The sequence below is a fragment of the Pongo abelii genome, chromosome 11 (genome assembly GCF_028885655.2).
Source record: "Pongo abelii isolate AG06213 chromosome 11, NHGRI_mPonAbe1-v2.0_pri, whole genome shotgun sequence".
NCBI classification, from domain to species: Eukaryota; Metazoa; Chordata; class Mammalia; order Primates; family Hominidae; genus Pongo; species Pongo abelii.
Window position 1 is genome coordinate 17,407,451 of NC_071996.2, and position 14,943 is coordinate 17,422,393.

General features: G+C 40.7%; 1 protein-coding gene across 8 annotated transcripts in view; it reads right to left on the reverse strand.

The window, feature by feature from the left end:
* Positions 1-14,943, reverse strand: part of ARHGEF4 (Rho guanine nucleotide exchange factor 4) — a 200,668-nt gene that overhangs the window by 41,850 nt on the left and 143,875 nt on the right. The gene's annotated exons all lie outside the window — the stretch shown is intronic.

Sequence of the window (14,943 nt, forward strand, 5' to 3'; positions counted from 1 at the left end):
GGCTGAGGCAGGAGAATGGCGTGAACCCTGGAGGTGGAGCTTGCAGTGAGACGAGATCGTGCCATTGCACTTCAGCCCAGGCGACAGAGTGAGACTCCGTCTCAAAAAAACCCCAAAACAAAACAAAACACACAAACTAACAGAGATTCCTTGATTCCACAGGCATATGCAGGGCCTGCACCACACTGGCCCAGCTTCCTCCCTTTCTTGTCTTTCCCAGAGGTGGGTCTGGCATCCCCAGGGTGTGCAGGGGCTCTATGTAGGGAGTGAAGATCCTCCTATCCCCATCTCTCCCCACCAAAGATGCTCCTTTGGCTGCTGAAGGCTTTGGATTTTTTTAAGAGTCCTGTTTCGGTGAAAACTTGTGAGGGGTCCCTGTATAAATATTTCCAGGTCGTTATTACTCAGTTACCCTAGTTAAGTTCTTTCTAATTAAGCCTGTCGATTTCAGAAAAGCCTACTTCCCAGAAGACTGATCTGAAGCCATTAGCTGACTGACATATCTAGGCTATGTTGTCAGATGTCATCTTCATCCCGGCATTTCTGCATTTCAGGCTCAGTCTAGCAACTGCCATCACATACTATCCAAAGCAAGGCCGACTAAACGAGAGGTCAGAAAGGATTATCCCTATCTTAACAGGAGTGTCACTCAGGCTGACCTCACGTACTGCAGGGCCATCTTCTTCCTCATTGACAGGCAAGTATGGACAGAGAAACTTCCAGATTTTCACCCACCTGCCCACAGGCAACTCAGCCTGGTGCTTCTGGGGACCCAGTGAATTGTGCCTTCCCATCAACTGGTGCTTACTGAGGGTCTCTGCCTCGGCCAGAACTCTGCTTAAAGAAGCTGCAGGGAATACTGCAGAAATGACGAGAGATGCGTCTCACGATCAAGAAGGAAGAAACTGGAATCCACTGAGTGGTCATTACGCGCCAGGAGCATTCATGTAGATCATTTCACTTCATACAGAAACAGTGTGGAACAGGAATGGCCACCGTTTTATAAATCAGGAACTGAGGTGCAGAGCGGGTGTGTCTTATGGCATGACCTGGACCTCTGGGTACAGAGTGCGTGCGGGATAGTCCTCCATTCCCCTGACCTCGTCACGGCTCAGTGCTTTAGAGAGTTGATGCCTGAAGGAAAACAGCGAATGCCCTATCGTCAAGGCCACTGTTACTAATGCTGTTCATATCAGAGGCACTGCGGGACCTCCCAGAGCAGGGATCTTTGCTTGTTGCCCGCTTGTCCCCACAGTCCCTATCCTAGTGTCTTGCACAAAGTTGGGGTGCAAAAATATCTATTCAGCAAATGTAGTAATTAAAAGCCACCCCTGTTTATTCATTAAAACAGTTCCCCTTAGGTGACTACTTACAAAACCATAGGGCTAGGGTGCTCATTCTATGAACTCAGAAGTGTAAACCAACGATGTTGAAAAACTAATACAGGAAGCTGACCAACAGTTCATTCATACGGTCCATTCCAGCAGTGGAGGCTGATTTTACAAAGAGCACTGAGCTCTCCCCCACCCCCGGCCCCCACAGCTTTTTTTTCTTTAATTATTTTTTTTGAGACGGAGTCTCGCTCTGTCGCCCAGGCTGGAGTGCAGTGGCGTGATCTTGGCTCACTGCAAGCTCCACCTCCCGGGTTCACGCCATTCTCCTGCCTCAGCCTCCCGAGTAGCTGGGACTACAGGCACCTGCCACCACGCCCGGCTAATTTTTTGTATTTTTAGTAGAGACAGGGTTTCACCATGTTAGCCAGGATGGTCTCGATCTCCTGACCTCGTGATCCACCCACCTCAGCCTCCCAAAGTGCTGGGATTACAGGCGTGAGCCACCGTGCCTGGCCCCCCACAGCTTTTTAAGTGTCTAATTCCAGGAGTAAAGAGATTAGCTACATATTAATCTTCTCAAAATTATTTTGAACATTAAAGTTTTTAAATTTTGAAACATTTTAAAGTCGGCAAGCTCCATGAACACAGGGCATTGTATGCACCTTGTTCACCACCGTACTCCAAGCATCCAGAACAGAGCCCTGCAGCCAGTAGATTCTCAGTAAGTATTTGTTCAATAAACGTAAACTAAACATACAAAAAAGTACAGAAAATAGAAAAGAAAGTATTCCGAGGTAGCCATCCCAGAGATTAAACAAATGCCAGCATTTTGGCATATTTGCTACTTATCTCCCAAAATATTACCAGTGGAGCTGAAGACTTGCCCTTCATGTTACCTTCCTAGCTTCCTCTCCAGAGGCAAATCTCTGTGCTTAAATTGTTCTGTACTATTCTCATGCATTTTCTATAATCTTACTAAATATGCACACATCCTAAGGTGTACTGTTATGCACTATTATTTGTGTCTTGTAGATTTACACAAATACGATCATCCTACATGTATCCTTCTGAAGTCTGCTGTTTCCACGTTTCTTGGGTATAACCTCGAAGCTTCAGCACACAGCTGCCTGCTATGCATACATGGAAGAGTTTATCTAGGATACATAGAGAATCATGCTCGACTTTACTAGATATTGCCAAACTAACCTCTGAAGTATCTGTATAAATTTACATTTATTCACCATTTATAAGAATTCTGGACCCTGTACATCCTCACCAATACTTGGCATTCATGCAACGTGTCTGCCAATGTGAAGGGTATGGAATGGTTTCTCTTGCTGCTTCTCTTGTTAGGTTGAACATTTGTTCACATATTCATTGATTATTCAGGTTCCTCTTCTAAGAACTGCCCATTTGCATCACATGCCCAGTGTTATGTTATCCGTCTTCCTGTTATCCATCTTCAGCTCTTTTTTTTTTTTTTTGAGACAGAATCTCACTCTGTTGCCCAGGCTGGAGTGCAGTGGTGTGATCTCAGCTCACTGCAACTTCCGCCTCCTGGGTTCAAGATATTCTCTTGCCTCAGCCTCCTGAGTAGCTGGGATTACAGGTGTGCACTGCCATGCCCAGCTAAATTTTGTATTTTTGTAGAGATGGGGTTTCGCCATGTTGGCAAGGCTGGTCTCAAACTCCCGACCTCAAGTGAGCCACCACCTCAGCCTCCCAAAGTGCTGGGATCACAGGCATGAGCCACTGTGCCTTGCCCCATCTTCAGTTCTTAATATGTTCTTTACATCAATCCTTTGCCACTCGTAAAATATTGTAAATATATTTCCTAGTCTGTGACTTAGTCTACTCAGTCCACCACTACTCCCCAGTCTGTGAGAAGGCACACTGTTTGGAAAATTTTTTGAAGCACAGGTTTACATTTTAATGTTATCAAATTTATTAATCTTTTCCTTTATAATAGGCTTTTTCTTTTGGCGTTGCCTTTCTCTACTTATTTTAAAGCTTACATATTTTAAGGTTTATCATTTCCCTTGAATTGACTGTGGCTTGCTTCAGTTTCTCATTCAATTCTAAATCTGAAAACCTAGATAAAATAAGTCAACTTCTAAAAATGTATATATAATGGTAAAATTGGCATAAGAGAAAATCTGAATGAACAAAGACTTAAGAAATTAAAATGGTAGTTAAAAAAAAACCCTTCCCTTCCTAAATCTCTTGGCTCCGATGGTTTTGTACAGAAGACCATCAGTCTTTGAAAGAATCATTCATTCACATCTTTACAAGTTGCTTCAGAAAACAGAAAAAGAACAAAACAATGCCCAACTTGAGGCTAGTGCAATCTTGATTCCAAAATAAGATACAAGAAACACAACAAAAGTCAGATTCCCATCTCACTTATGAAAGTAGATACAAAATCCCGAACAAAATATTAGCTAATCAAATACAACAGTGCATTGAAAATAATGTATCATACTTAAATAGGGGTTTATCCAGAAATACAAGGTTGGTCCCCATGAGATCAATGAAGTTCACCACAATAATAGACAAAAGAGGAAATAAATTATAAGACATTATAATGAATGCTGAAAAAGCATTTTAAAAAGTTTAATGCTTCATTACAAGAAACACCTTCTAGCAAAAAAGAATTTTCTTTTTTATCTTTTTATTTAAAACATTTAAAACATTTTATTATGGAAATTCCTAAATACAGGTAGTTCTGCTATAACAGAATAAATATGATCTTAAAAAGCACTATGCTGGCTGGGAGTGGTGGCTTACGCCTGTAATCCCATTTTGGGAGGCCAAGGCAGGTGGATCACCGGAGGTCAAGAGTTCAAGACCAGCCTGGACAACATGGTGAAACCCTGCCTCTACTAAAAATACAAACATTAGCTGGTGTGGTAGGTGTGGTGGTGTGCACCTGTGGTCCCAGCTACTTACGAGGCTGAGGCAGGGGAATCGCTTGAACCCAAGAGGCAGAGGTTGCAGTGAGCCAAGATCGTGCCACTGCACTCCAGCCTGGGCGACAAGAGCAAAACTCCATCTCAAAAAAAACAAAACAAAACAACAAAAAAGCACCATGCCATGTAAAATCATGCAACAAAAAAAATGCAAGATTTAGGAAAAATGGAGTTAGGGAAACAACACTCAAAAACTTGGTTAGTAACACATCTACAAAAAGATAGGAGTTTATTCAAAATGGTAGCACATTAAGAGAATGAAAAGAAAAGCCACAGACTGAAAAAGATTTACAAAACATGCATGATAAAGACCTGGTATCAAAAATACACAACTCTTAAAACTCGATTATGGCCGGGCGCAGTGGCTCATGCCTGTAATCCCAGCACTTTGGGAGGCCAAGGTGGGTGGATCACAAGGTCAGGAGATCGATACCATCCTGGCTAACACGGTGAAACCCTGTTTCTACTAAAAATACAAAAAAAATTAGCCAGGCATGGTGGTGGGCGCCTGTAGTCCCAGCTAGCTGGGAGGCTGAGTCAGGAGAATGGCGTGAACCCAGGAGAACTGCAGTGAGCCGAGATCGCGCCACTGCACTCCAGCCTGGGCAACAGAGCGAGACTCTGTCTCAAAAAAGAAAAAACAAAAAAACCCTCAATTATAAGAAAACAACTCAATTAAAAAATGAGCCAAAGGTCTGAACAAACATCTCACCAAAGAAGATATACAGGTATGTCATTAGGGAATTGGAAGTTAAAATAATAATGAGCCACCACTACATATCTATTAGAATGGTTACATCCAAAACATGGACAACCCGAATTGCTGGTGAGGATGTGGAACAACAGGAGTTCTCACCCATGGCTGGTGGGAATGCAAAATGGTGCAGCCGCTTTGAAACACAGTTTGTCAGTTTCTTATGAAACTAAATCTACTCTTACCATATGATCCAGCAATCACACTCCTTGGTATTTACCCAAATGAGTCGAAAACATGTTCACACAAAACGTGTACACAAATGTTTATAGCAGTTTTATTCATTACTGACAAACTTGAAAGCAACCAAGATGTCCTACAGTAGGTGAATGGATAAACAAACTGTGATACATATACACAATGACAAATTATTCAGCAAGAGAGAAAAAGGAGCTATGAAGCCATGAAAGACACAGAGGAAACTCAAATGCATACTGGTAAGTGAAAGAAGCCCATCTGAAAAGTCTGCGCACTGTGGGATTTCAACTACATGACATTACGGAAGAGGCAAAACTACGAAGAAAGGAAAAAATTATCAGTGGCCAAAGTTGCGGGGAGAATAGGTGGAGTACAGGGGATTGTTAGGGCACTGAAATTACTATGTATGGATGGTAGACACCTGTCATTACACATTTGTCAAATCTCACAGGATATAAACACACAAAGTGAACCCTAACCAACACACCAGACTAACCAAGATGTTAATAACTGGTGAGGGGTTTATAGGAACACTCTGTACTCTCTGCTCCATTTTTCTATAAACCTAAAACTGCTTGAAAAAATAAAGTCCATTCATGTTAACAATGATAGCACAATTTTACACATGCTAAAAGGTTAGGAAATATACAAATACTACGATAAGTATGGCACTATGTGAAAAAGACTTGCGATTTGCATGTAGAAGTGGGTGTCAAGAGCTTATGAGTTAGTGGGAAGTGGTGAAAGAAGGGGTCTCTGGGGTCAGAGGCAAGCTGTGACTCCAGATGTGGTGGTGTGGCTCATGACACACAGAGTGAATCCATGTATAGCTGGACACTATCCCAGGTATGCGTCTGTGTGTTCCTACGAAGATCTGCTCCTGGGGAGGTGTGCGTCTGTGTGTTCCTATGCAGCGCCACTCTTGGGGCATGTGGGGGGCAATATTCTGCATTAAGTGGGGGCAGTATTCTGCATTCACCTGGTGTTTCTAGTGGATGAAACTGCACTAAGAAATTATGCTCATGCATAAGCTAACATGAAATTTGCATTATACTCAAATGGTTCCCTAATACATCAATCATTTTGGAACAAATTTGAGTTTTCAAAACAAACATTAAAGCAGAACAGGCCATATATGAAGGCAGAAAATACAGTCTATGCGCTCATTACCAGCTTCAACTTTGCAGAATTAGGATTAGAACTGCTCCATATAGAAACTATCTTAACTTCTCAAAGGTTATTGCCAAAATCCGCAGCACACTCTGTATGTAATGGAGAAAGTTAAGATGGGTTTGCTTCATGACAGAAAACCAGACAAGAATGCATGTGATGCCTGCTACTGTTTACCAGGAAGCCAGAGATCTTGCTTATGCTGTAAGTGAAGCAAAAGAAACAAAAGGCACTGGATTATAGGAGAAAAAGAAGTCACAATTTAGAAATGACCTAATCATCTACCAAGAAAAAAATTATATAACAAAAGCGTCGAACTATTAGAATAAGAGAGTTCAGATAGATGCTTTAAAGCATTTTTTAAATTACACCAGCAATAACAACCTGCTAGAAGGTTGTATTCATAATAGCAAAACAAGCTGAACAATAAAACCCTAAAATTTATAGAAATTAACCAAGACTTAACTCATAATTAATGACCTCTATAGAGAACAGTTTGAATCTCTATAAAGGAAACACAGCAAATCATATGAATAATTAGAGAAAGAGTCCATACTCTCAGAGGCTCTCAGATAGGATAACTTAAAAATGTTCATTATCTACCCATTGCTCTATAATTTAATGCAAGCCTGATAAAAACTTAGAATTTTTGAGGAACTTGACAAACTAACTCTACAATATAAATGGAAAAAAGTAAAGGACCATAAGTAGGTAAGTCGGCTTTAAAAAAGAAAAGCATCTTCAAAAATGGAACAAATTGGCATATTCAAAACAATAGCAATAAGAACAATAGGCTTTAGAGCAAGAAGAGCCACAGGAAGGCACCAGTGAAACCTCACAGGAAGCTCGGGTCATGCATATATGGAAGCGTAATCTTTGATAACGATGGAGCCACAAAGCCAGAACGTAAGGAGCAGTGAGCTTTGGGAACACTGGACTACCGTGTGGGGAAAGGGAAGCTGGATCCCCATCAACACACACAAAAGTGGGCTCCACTTGACCTAAAGCCTTATACATGAATAGAAATGTATAAAATAAAAGTTCATTATATAAGATAAATAAGGGCAGTGACTTCTTTAGTAATAGCATAAGGCAGAAGCCATAAACCAGCAATAGTGATTGCTCAATTTTTATGCAGTAAAAGATAAGATGGCAGTTAGCTGACAGACTGTGAGAATATATTTGCAATATTTATATCCAACAAAGGATAATATATTCAAAACATAAAAGGAGCTCTTGCAAATCAACAAGAAAAAGACAGAAACCCAAACAGAAAGATTGTAATTGGAGAAATGCAAATTAAAATGATGATTTGTCACTTTACATCCAATGCACTTGAAGAAAATTACAAAGTTGGAAGATTCTGGGTTTTGGTGGTGGTATGGGGGATGCAGGAAGTCTCATGCTGTTGGTGGAGAGTATACTGGTGCGCACATTCTGAAGAAGTCACCGGGTAGCATTTAATTAAAATAAATGCAGGTGTTCTCTAAAGCCCAGCAATCTCTTCCTGGATAGGCATCCACCAAAATTCTGACACAGTTTACAATGGCACGTTTACAACACTAGATTTTTTGTGGTACTGATTGTGCCAGTAGACAGTTGAAGGCAATCCAGGTGTTTATCACTGGAATAATTGGTAAAATGTGGTAGATGCACATCATGGACTACAGAGAGAATCAAAGGACTGAAAATATACACAGCAACAGAAGTCTTAAAAATGTAACGATAAGGGACTTCTGCTTTTGGTAATGGCAGTCTATAATTCAAAAAATTCACTAGTGGAGAACAGTTAGAAAAACTAGACAAAATATAAAACACATGCACTTCAAGACACGAGACGGCTACTAAAATGCGAAGAACAACCAGGTCAGGACACAGAGGGAATGGGCACAGGCAGGTAAGCCGAGTGTGCAGGGCTGCCTTGCCTGGGGAGCCGGGGTGCCCATTCCTGATGAAACAGAGGTATGGTTGAAAGGCTGAATAGGCTGGGCGCAGTGGCTCACGCCTGTAATCCCAGCACTTTGGGAGGCCGAGGCAGGTGGATCATCAGGTCAGGGGTTCGAGACCAGCCTGACCAACATGGTGAAACCCTGTCTCTACTAAAAATACAAAAATTAGCTGGGTGTGGTGGCGGGCGCCTGTAATCTCAGCTACTCAGGAGGCTGAGGCAGGAGAATTGCTTGAACCTGGGAGGCGGAGGTTGCAGTGAGCTGAGATCGCGCCACTGCACTGCAGCCTGGGCGACAGAGCAAGACTCTGTCTCAAAAAAAAAAAAAAAAAAGGCTGAATAATACTTTTAATAACTTCAAGGGGCTGGGGTGAGAGGAACTGGATGCAAGAGCCCCCCAAGGGGTGACAGTGGAGGTCTCGCTTTGTGGTGGGACTACACATGGCTGCAAGCTAGAAGCATGGGGCGAGTTCTACATGGAGAGGCCCCTGCAGGACGTGGCTCAGCTCTAAATAATTAGAAATTGGACCGAAGTAACCTTAATTGCTAGTTCTTAGAGTTCCTTGGCAGAAGCAAATATAAATCCTCTCTGGAGAAAGATAATATCATCCTAAGCCAAAAATTATTGTCATAAAGTATTCTGCAGATACTTTGTTCATAACCAAATAAAATATAACCAGGCACATGTGGAGGAGAGGCAACATGCACAACAGGAGGTAACTTCAATAGCTGCAGATGCACAAGAGGTCCAGATGATGGCGTCGCTAAACACAAACGTTAGCACTAATATACTCGCGGGCTCATGGAGGTAGAAGGCAAGGTTGACTATCTCAATGGAGAAGTAAATTCAACTCCAGGAAAGAAACAAATGGAAGCTCTAGAGTCAAAGTATTCAATAACTGGAAACGAACTCAATGAATATGTTTAACAACATATTAGGTACAGCTGAATAAAGAAGAGAGGTCAGACAGAAAGATTCAGAGAAAAACAAAAAGAGACAAAAAGACAGTAAGCACAGAGAAGGCGAGAGATGCTGCACATTCATTCACAGAGAAGTTTCCGTGTAATTACAGTCCCAAAAGATGAGACAGAGGGAATGCTGGAAGCAATATCTGAAAAGAATGGCTGAGAATTTTCCAAAATAAGTGGCAGACATCAAGCCATGAATCCAAGAATCCCTATGAATCGTAAGCTGAGTAAAATTTCAAATAACCACATCTGGGCACATCTTTAAGACTGCTGCTGAAACACCAGACACAAAAAATGCTGTGTGGAGTCCGAGGAGGAGTCAGGCTGACTCTAAAGTGCAGAAGTTAGAACAGCTGATGTTTCAACAGAAGCAATGGAAACCAGAACACAATGTAATGGCATCTATAAAGAGTCCACTTCTATACACAAAATGAAATTAAGATTTAAAAAGGCATTTTCAGATAAGAAGAAAACAAAAACAAAAACTGAAAGAATCCATCTCCAGAAGGAAAACACTCCAGAAAGAATCCGTCTCCTTAAAGAAAACACTAGGCTTCTTTATCCTGGCAGAAAAGAGAAGGATCCCAGACAGGAAGGTGGAGATTCAGGAAGAAATGAAGAGCGATGAAGATGCAAGTATATGGGAAAACATAAATGAACATGAACTTTACAAAACAGCAATGTCTTATTGGGCCAAAAAATATATGGTGAGAAAAATATACAGAGAATTAAATCTATGAAAACAATGGCCTATAAGTCAGGAAGGGGTAAACGCATGGTCTGGGAAGATGTTAAAAGTCCTGATTTATATTTGGCTTTTTTAAGATAGGTCTGCCCACATGATTTAATTTCCATGATAAACACTAAAATAATAATAAGAGTGTATACATTTCAAGCTAACAAAAGACTTAAAAATGGAAAAATATAAAATGGCCAAACCAGGAAAAGCAAAAAAGGAATAAAAAAGCAATTCAAAATATGGGGGACAAATGTAAAGATTATTAAGATGGAAGATTTAAACCCAAATATATTACTAATTGTGTTGCACATAAATGAACTAAATATTCCAATTAAAAGACAAAGATTATTATCCTGGATTAAAAAATTCACTTACTTGCTGTTTATGAGACATATCTAAAGCCCCAGAAAGGTTAAATATAAAAGAACAGGCCAAGCGTGGTGGCTCATGCCTGTAATCCCAGCACTTTGGGAGCCAGAGGCAGGTGGATCACCTGAGGTCACGAGTTCAACACCAGCCTGGCCAACATGGCAAAACCCCATCTCTACTAAAAATACAAAAATTAGCCAGGTGTGGTGGTGTGTGCCTATAGTCCCATCTACTCAGGGGGATGAGGCAGGAGAATTGCTTGAACCTGGGAGGCGGAGGCTGCAGTGACAGCCAAGATCACACCATTGCACTCCAGCCTGGGTAACAGCAAGACTTCGTCTCAAAAACAAAACAAAACAAAAAACTAAAAAAATAAAAGAACCAAAAAAGATATGTCCTACAGACTCTAGCCAAAACAAAGCTAGAATAGCTGAATTTATATCAAGGTAGACTTTAAGACAAAATGCATTACCAGAGAAAAAGAAAAACATTTAATAATGATAAAGGCTAATACATAAGATAACAAAATCTACATTTGTATGCTATTAAGATAGCCTCTAAATACATAAGGCAAATGGAAAAAAATAAAAATCCTACTGAAAGATTTAGGCATATTTTCCTTAGCAACTGATAAAACAAGCAGACAAAGACAGAGAGATTTGACCTAAATGAAATTCTGCACCCAACAAGAAGAAAATACACATTCTTTTAAAGTACATATGAAACACTAAAATTACTGTGAAAGTCAATGCAGTTTCAAAAGGTTTCAAAGGGTTGAAATCATACATAATTTTTCTATATCCTAATACAAATAAGCCAGAAATTTTTTAAAAAGTTGATTAGAACATCTGTATATATTTGGAAATTAATACACTTCTCAATAACTCATGGGTCAAAAAGAAATTTCAATTAAAATTAGAAAATATTCAAACTGAATGATAATTAAAATAATTAAAAAACTGTTAGAATGCAACTTGAACTGCTTGGAGGAAAATATATAGCCTTAGGCTTGTACTGGAAAAGAAGGCAGCCTTGATGTCTATTTTTGTTTTGTTTTGTTTTTGAACAGTCTTGCTCTGTTGCCCAGACTGGAGTGTACTGGCACTATCTCAGCGCACTGCAACCTCCGCCTCCAGGGTTCAAGCGATTCCCCTGCCTCAGCCTCCTGAGTAGTTGGGATTACAGATGTGCACAACCACGCCTGGCTTATTTTGTATTTTTAGTAAAGACGGGGTTTTGCCATGCTGGCCAGGCTGGTCTCGAATCCCTGGTCTCATGTGATCTATCCACCTCAGCCTCCCAAAGTGCTGGGATTACAGGTGTGATGTACTGCACCTGGCCGATGTCTGTACTTTAACCTCACTCTTGAATAATACTTTATTCGGCTAAATAATCCTTAATACTTTAAAGTTGTTCCATTCTCTTCTGGCTTGCACTGATACTACTAATAAGCAGGTTTTCAGTCTAGTATCCTTTGGTGGGTCATCTGCCCCGACCCATACATCTCTCTCATCGCTTTAAATATTGTCTACTTGGTCTTTGGTGTTCCACACCATCATGAGTGGCACACTGTTATTGTTGAATTGAAGATTCACATCTTTCACTCATTTTGGAAAATCTGTATCCATTCATTTTTCAAATATTGTCTTAGTCTATTTTCTCCTTTTTGAACACCTGCTGGATATATAACTGTTTCTCAAATGCCCTGTATCACTAAATAGGAACCAAATTTTAGATTATTTCTCAATTTGTAAACTTCCCAATTTGCAGACTGTGTGAGTTGATGTAAATCTGAACCCTGTATCTGTGTGAGGTACATGTCTAAGATTTCAAATTCTCAAGGGGAGAATTTTTCCTTTACCAATAATTCAGAGATAGTAAGAATTAAGGGAAAAAACAACCCACTCTTCCACTGAGTTCTCGGAGGATCTCAGGTTTGAGTAAGGTCTTTAGCTCCATCGCTAAGCCTTGCATGGGTCCCAATCTGTTCCCAAGTGGATAATGACTCCAGCTGCTATGTTTCCCAGGCTGAATCTCCATCTCCTCCCTACCAGCTGCAGAATCAGACTATGGGATCCTCAACTCTCCTTTTCAGGGTCTCCCACTTTGATTCCTACGAGTTTAGCTGTGCATTTAAGGTAACTTTTGTTGTTTTTTATTCAGCATAACTAGGGTTTTATAGCAAGAGAGTTTTTCAAGTCAGCTCACCATCTTGCAGAACTGGGAAGTTCTTTCCCAGTGCACAAAATGCTAGCTGAATTTCACCTTCTAGGGCTCTAAAACTCACCAAGAAGCTAATAATAATAATAATAATAATAATAATAATAATAATAAATCTATTTTAACAGACAAATCATGGAATCTTGCTGTGTTAAGTGCCAGACTGGTGAACTTTTCAATTCTTTTTTCTTTTTTACCAATGCGCAGAACACTTCTATGCACAAATGCTTTAACACATCTCTTCAAACTGTTTATAAGATATATTTTCCCCTCAGCTACAGAGATTTAAAAAGAGAAATGGAATTGAGTTCAGCAGAAAGAAGCTTAAATTTTGTACACTGTCCATTTTCATTAAAAAAGTAAAAATAATGAAAGTGCTATTAAAAATTTGCTCAAAAACTTCAGTTACTATCCAGGGATCATTACTTAAGTGGGCTAATTTCCTGTACCTTTTCCACCCTCACAGCTCCTGATCGCAGTTCTTGATATTTGGAATGGTGACCTCAGCCTTACATCATAACCATCAGTGATGGTCCTTAGCGGAAGCTGGAGAAAGATTAAACATGGATTAAATATTCACTATGTGCCAAATACTGGACTAGAAGCTGTCCATTCAATATCTCCATTCACAGAGTATCATTAGTCCCATTTTAGAGGTGAGAAAATTCAGGCTCCAGATTAGATAACCTGCCGTGGTCCACACGGTTCACCAGAGCTGGAGTGGGGCCTGACCCCAGATGGGTCTGACTCTGAACCCCACGCTATGTCTACCCCACTGCAAAACCTTCTTCAGCATCTGCTGATATTTAATCAGCAAAGGAAAAAATTAAATCAATGTCTCTGGATTGAACTAAATAATGGGGATAATACGTTGAAAGAATTTAGGATGAAAACGCAAAAATGTCAAAGCATTTGACTGTTTAGTCCTTGGCTACTCAGAGTATTTCTCTCAACAGAATTAGCAATTCTCCCCCTGAAGAAGGTTGAGCTGTGTTCACATGACATCAGTTCATTTTATGTATAAAAATTTTTACTGAATCTGCCAGACTTTGAAAACTTATCTGAGCCAAAACCCGGGTCCCAAACAATTCTAGAGTCGAAAGTTGCAAGTGTATATAGATCAAAACACAGAGCAGAGGTCAGGAAGCCCCACATGGGGATGCTGTGAGTGTGTGTGGGGAAAGACTCGCCATCCAGGCCGTGCGTGTTGGCAGAGGGGGGAAGGGGTCTGTTTATGGGGAGCAGTCTTCTACTGACCTCTGAGGAGCAGCAATGTGAGTCACACCTGGAAGTGTGGCGCTGTCTCCAGGGACCCTGGAGTCTTAGCTACGTGTTACCAGTTCCTTACCCAGTGTCCACAAAACTGGTTTTTCCTTTGCTTTTCTTAACTCTTAAATTCTGATAGAGATGGTCACTAAAGAGCATCTGTTCAGTGCTCAGGCCAGTGCTAATGCGATGTCAGACATAGGGAGGGTCAAACACAGGCCCCGCCGTCATAAAGTTAACAGAGACAAGCCTAGCACTTCACCCTACTCACAAATCATACCAGCAGAAGCATGGAAGGGAGGCTAAAGGGTGATCCCAGCTATGACTAAATGCACAGAAAACAAAAATCTGGAAGGAAATACAGTATGCTAAAATGTTACAAATTGATCTAACTGGGAAGAGAGGTGATGGGTAATCTTTTCCTATTCTGTTTTGACACTTGTTCTTTTTTCTTTTCAAAGTCATAGTCATGTGCAATGCTAAAAATATGAAACGTTTCTATTATTTTATAAGGTATGTTATTTATGATATTGTATATTTTCCTAACATAAACACACCAGCTCTAATAAGTGATTGAAAATAGAAGATAATCCTGTTTCAGGGATTCAAAGCACATGGTTAAAAAAACTACAGTCAAAATCTCATTCAAATTTATATCAGAAACCTTCAAATTTATATACACTTTGATACACCAAACCCATTTCTGGAAGCTTGTCTTCAGAAAATAATTGGCCAGGTGCGGTGGCTCACGCTTGTAATCCCAGCACTTTGGGAGGCCGAGGCAGGCGGATCACGAGGTCAGGGGATCGAGACCACAGTGAAACCCCGTTTCTACTAAAAATACAAAAAATTAGCCGGGCGTGGTGGTGGGTGCCTGTAGTCCCAGCTACTCAGAGAGGCTGAGGCAGGAGAATGGCGTGAACCCGGGAGGCAGAGCTTGTAGTGAGCTGAGATTGCGCCACTGCACTCCAGCCTGGGCAGCAAAGCGGGACTCCGTCTCAAAAAAA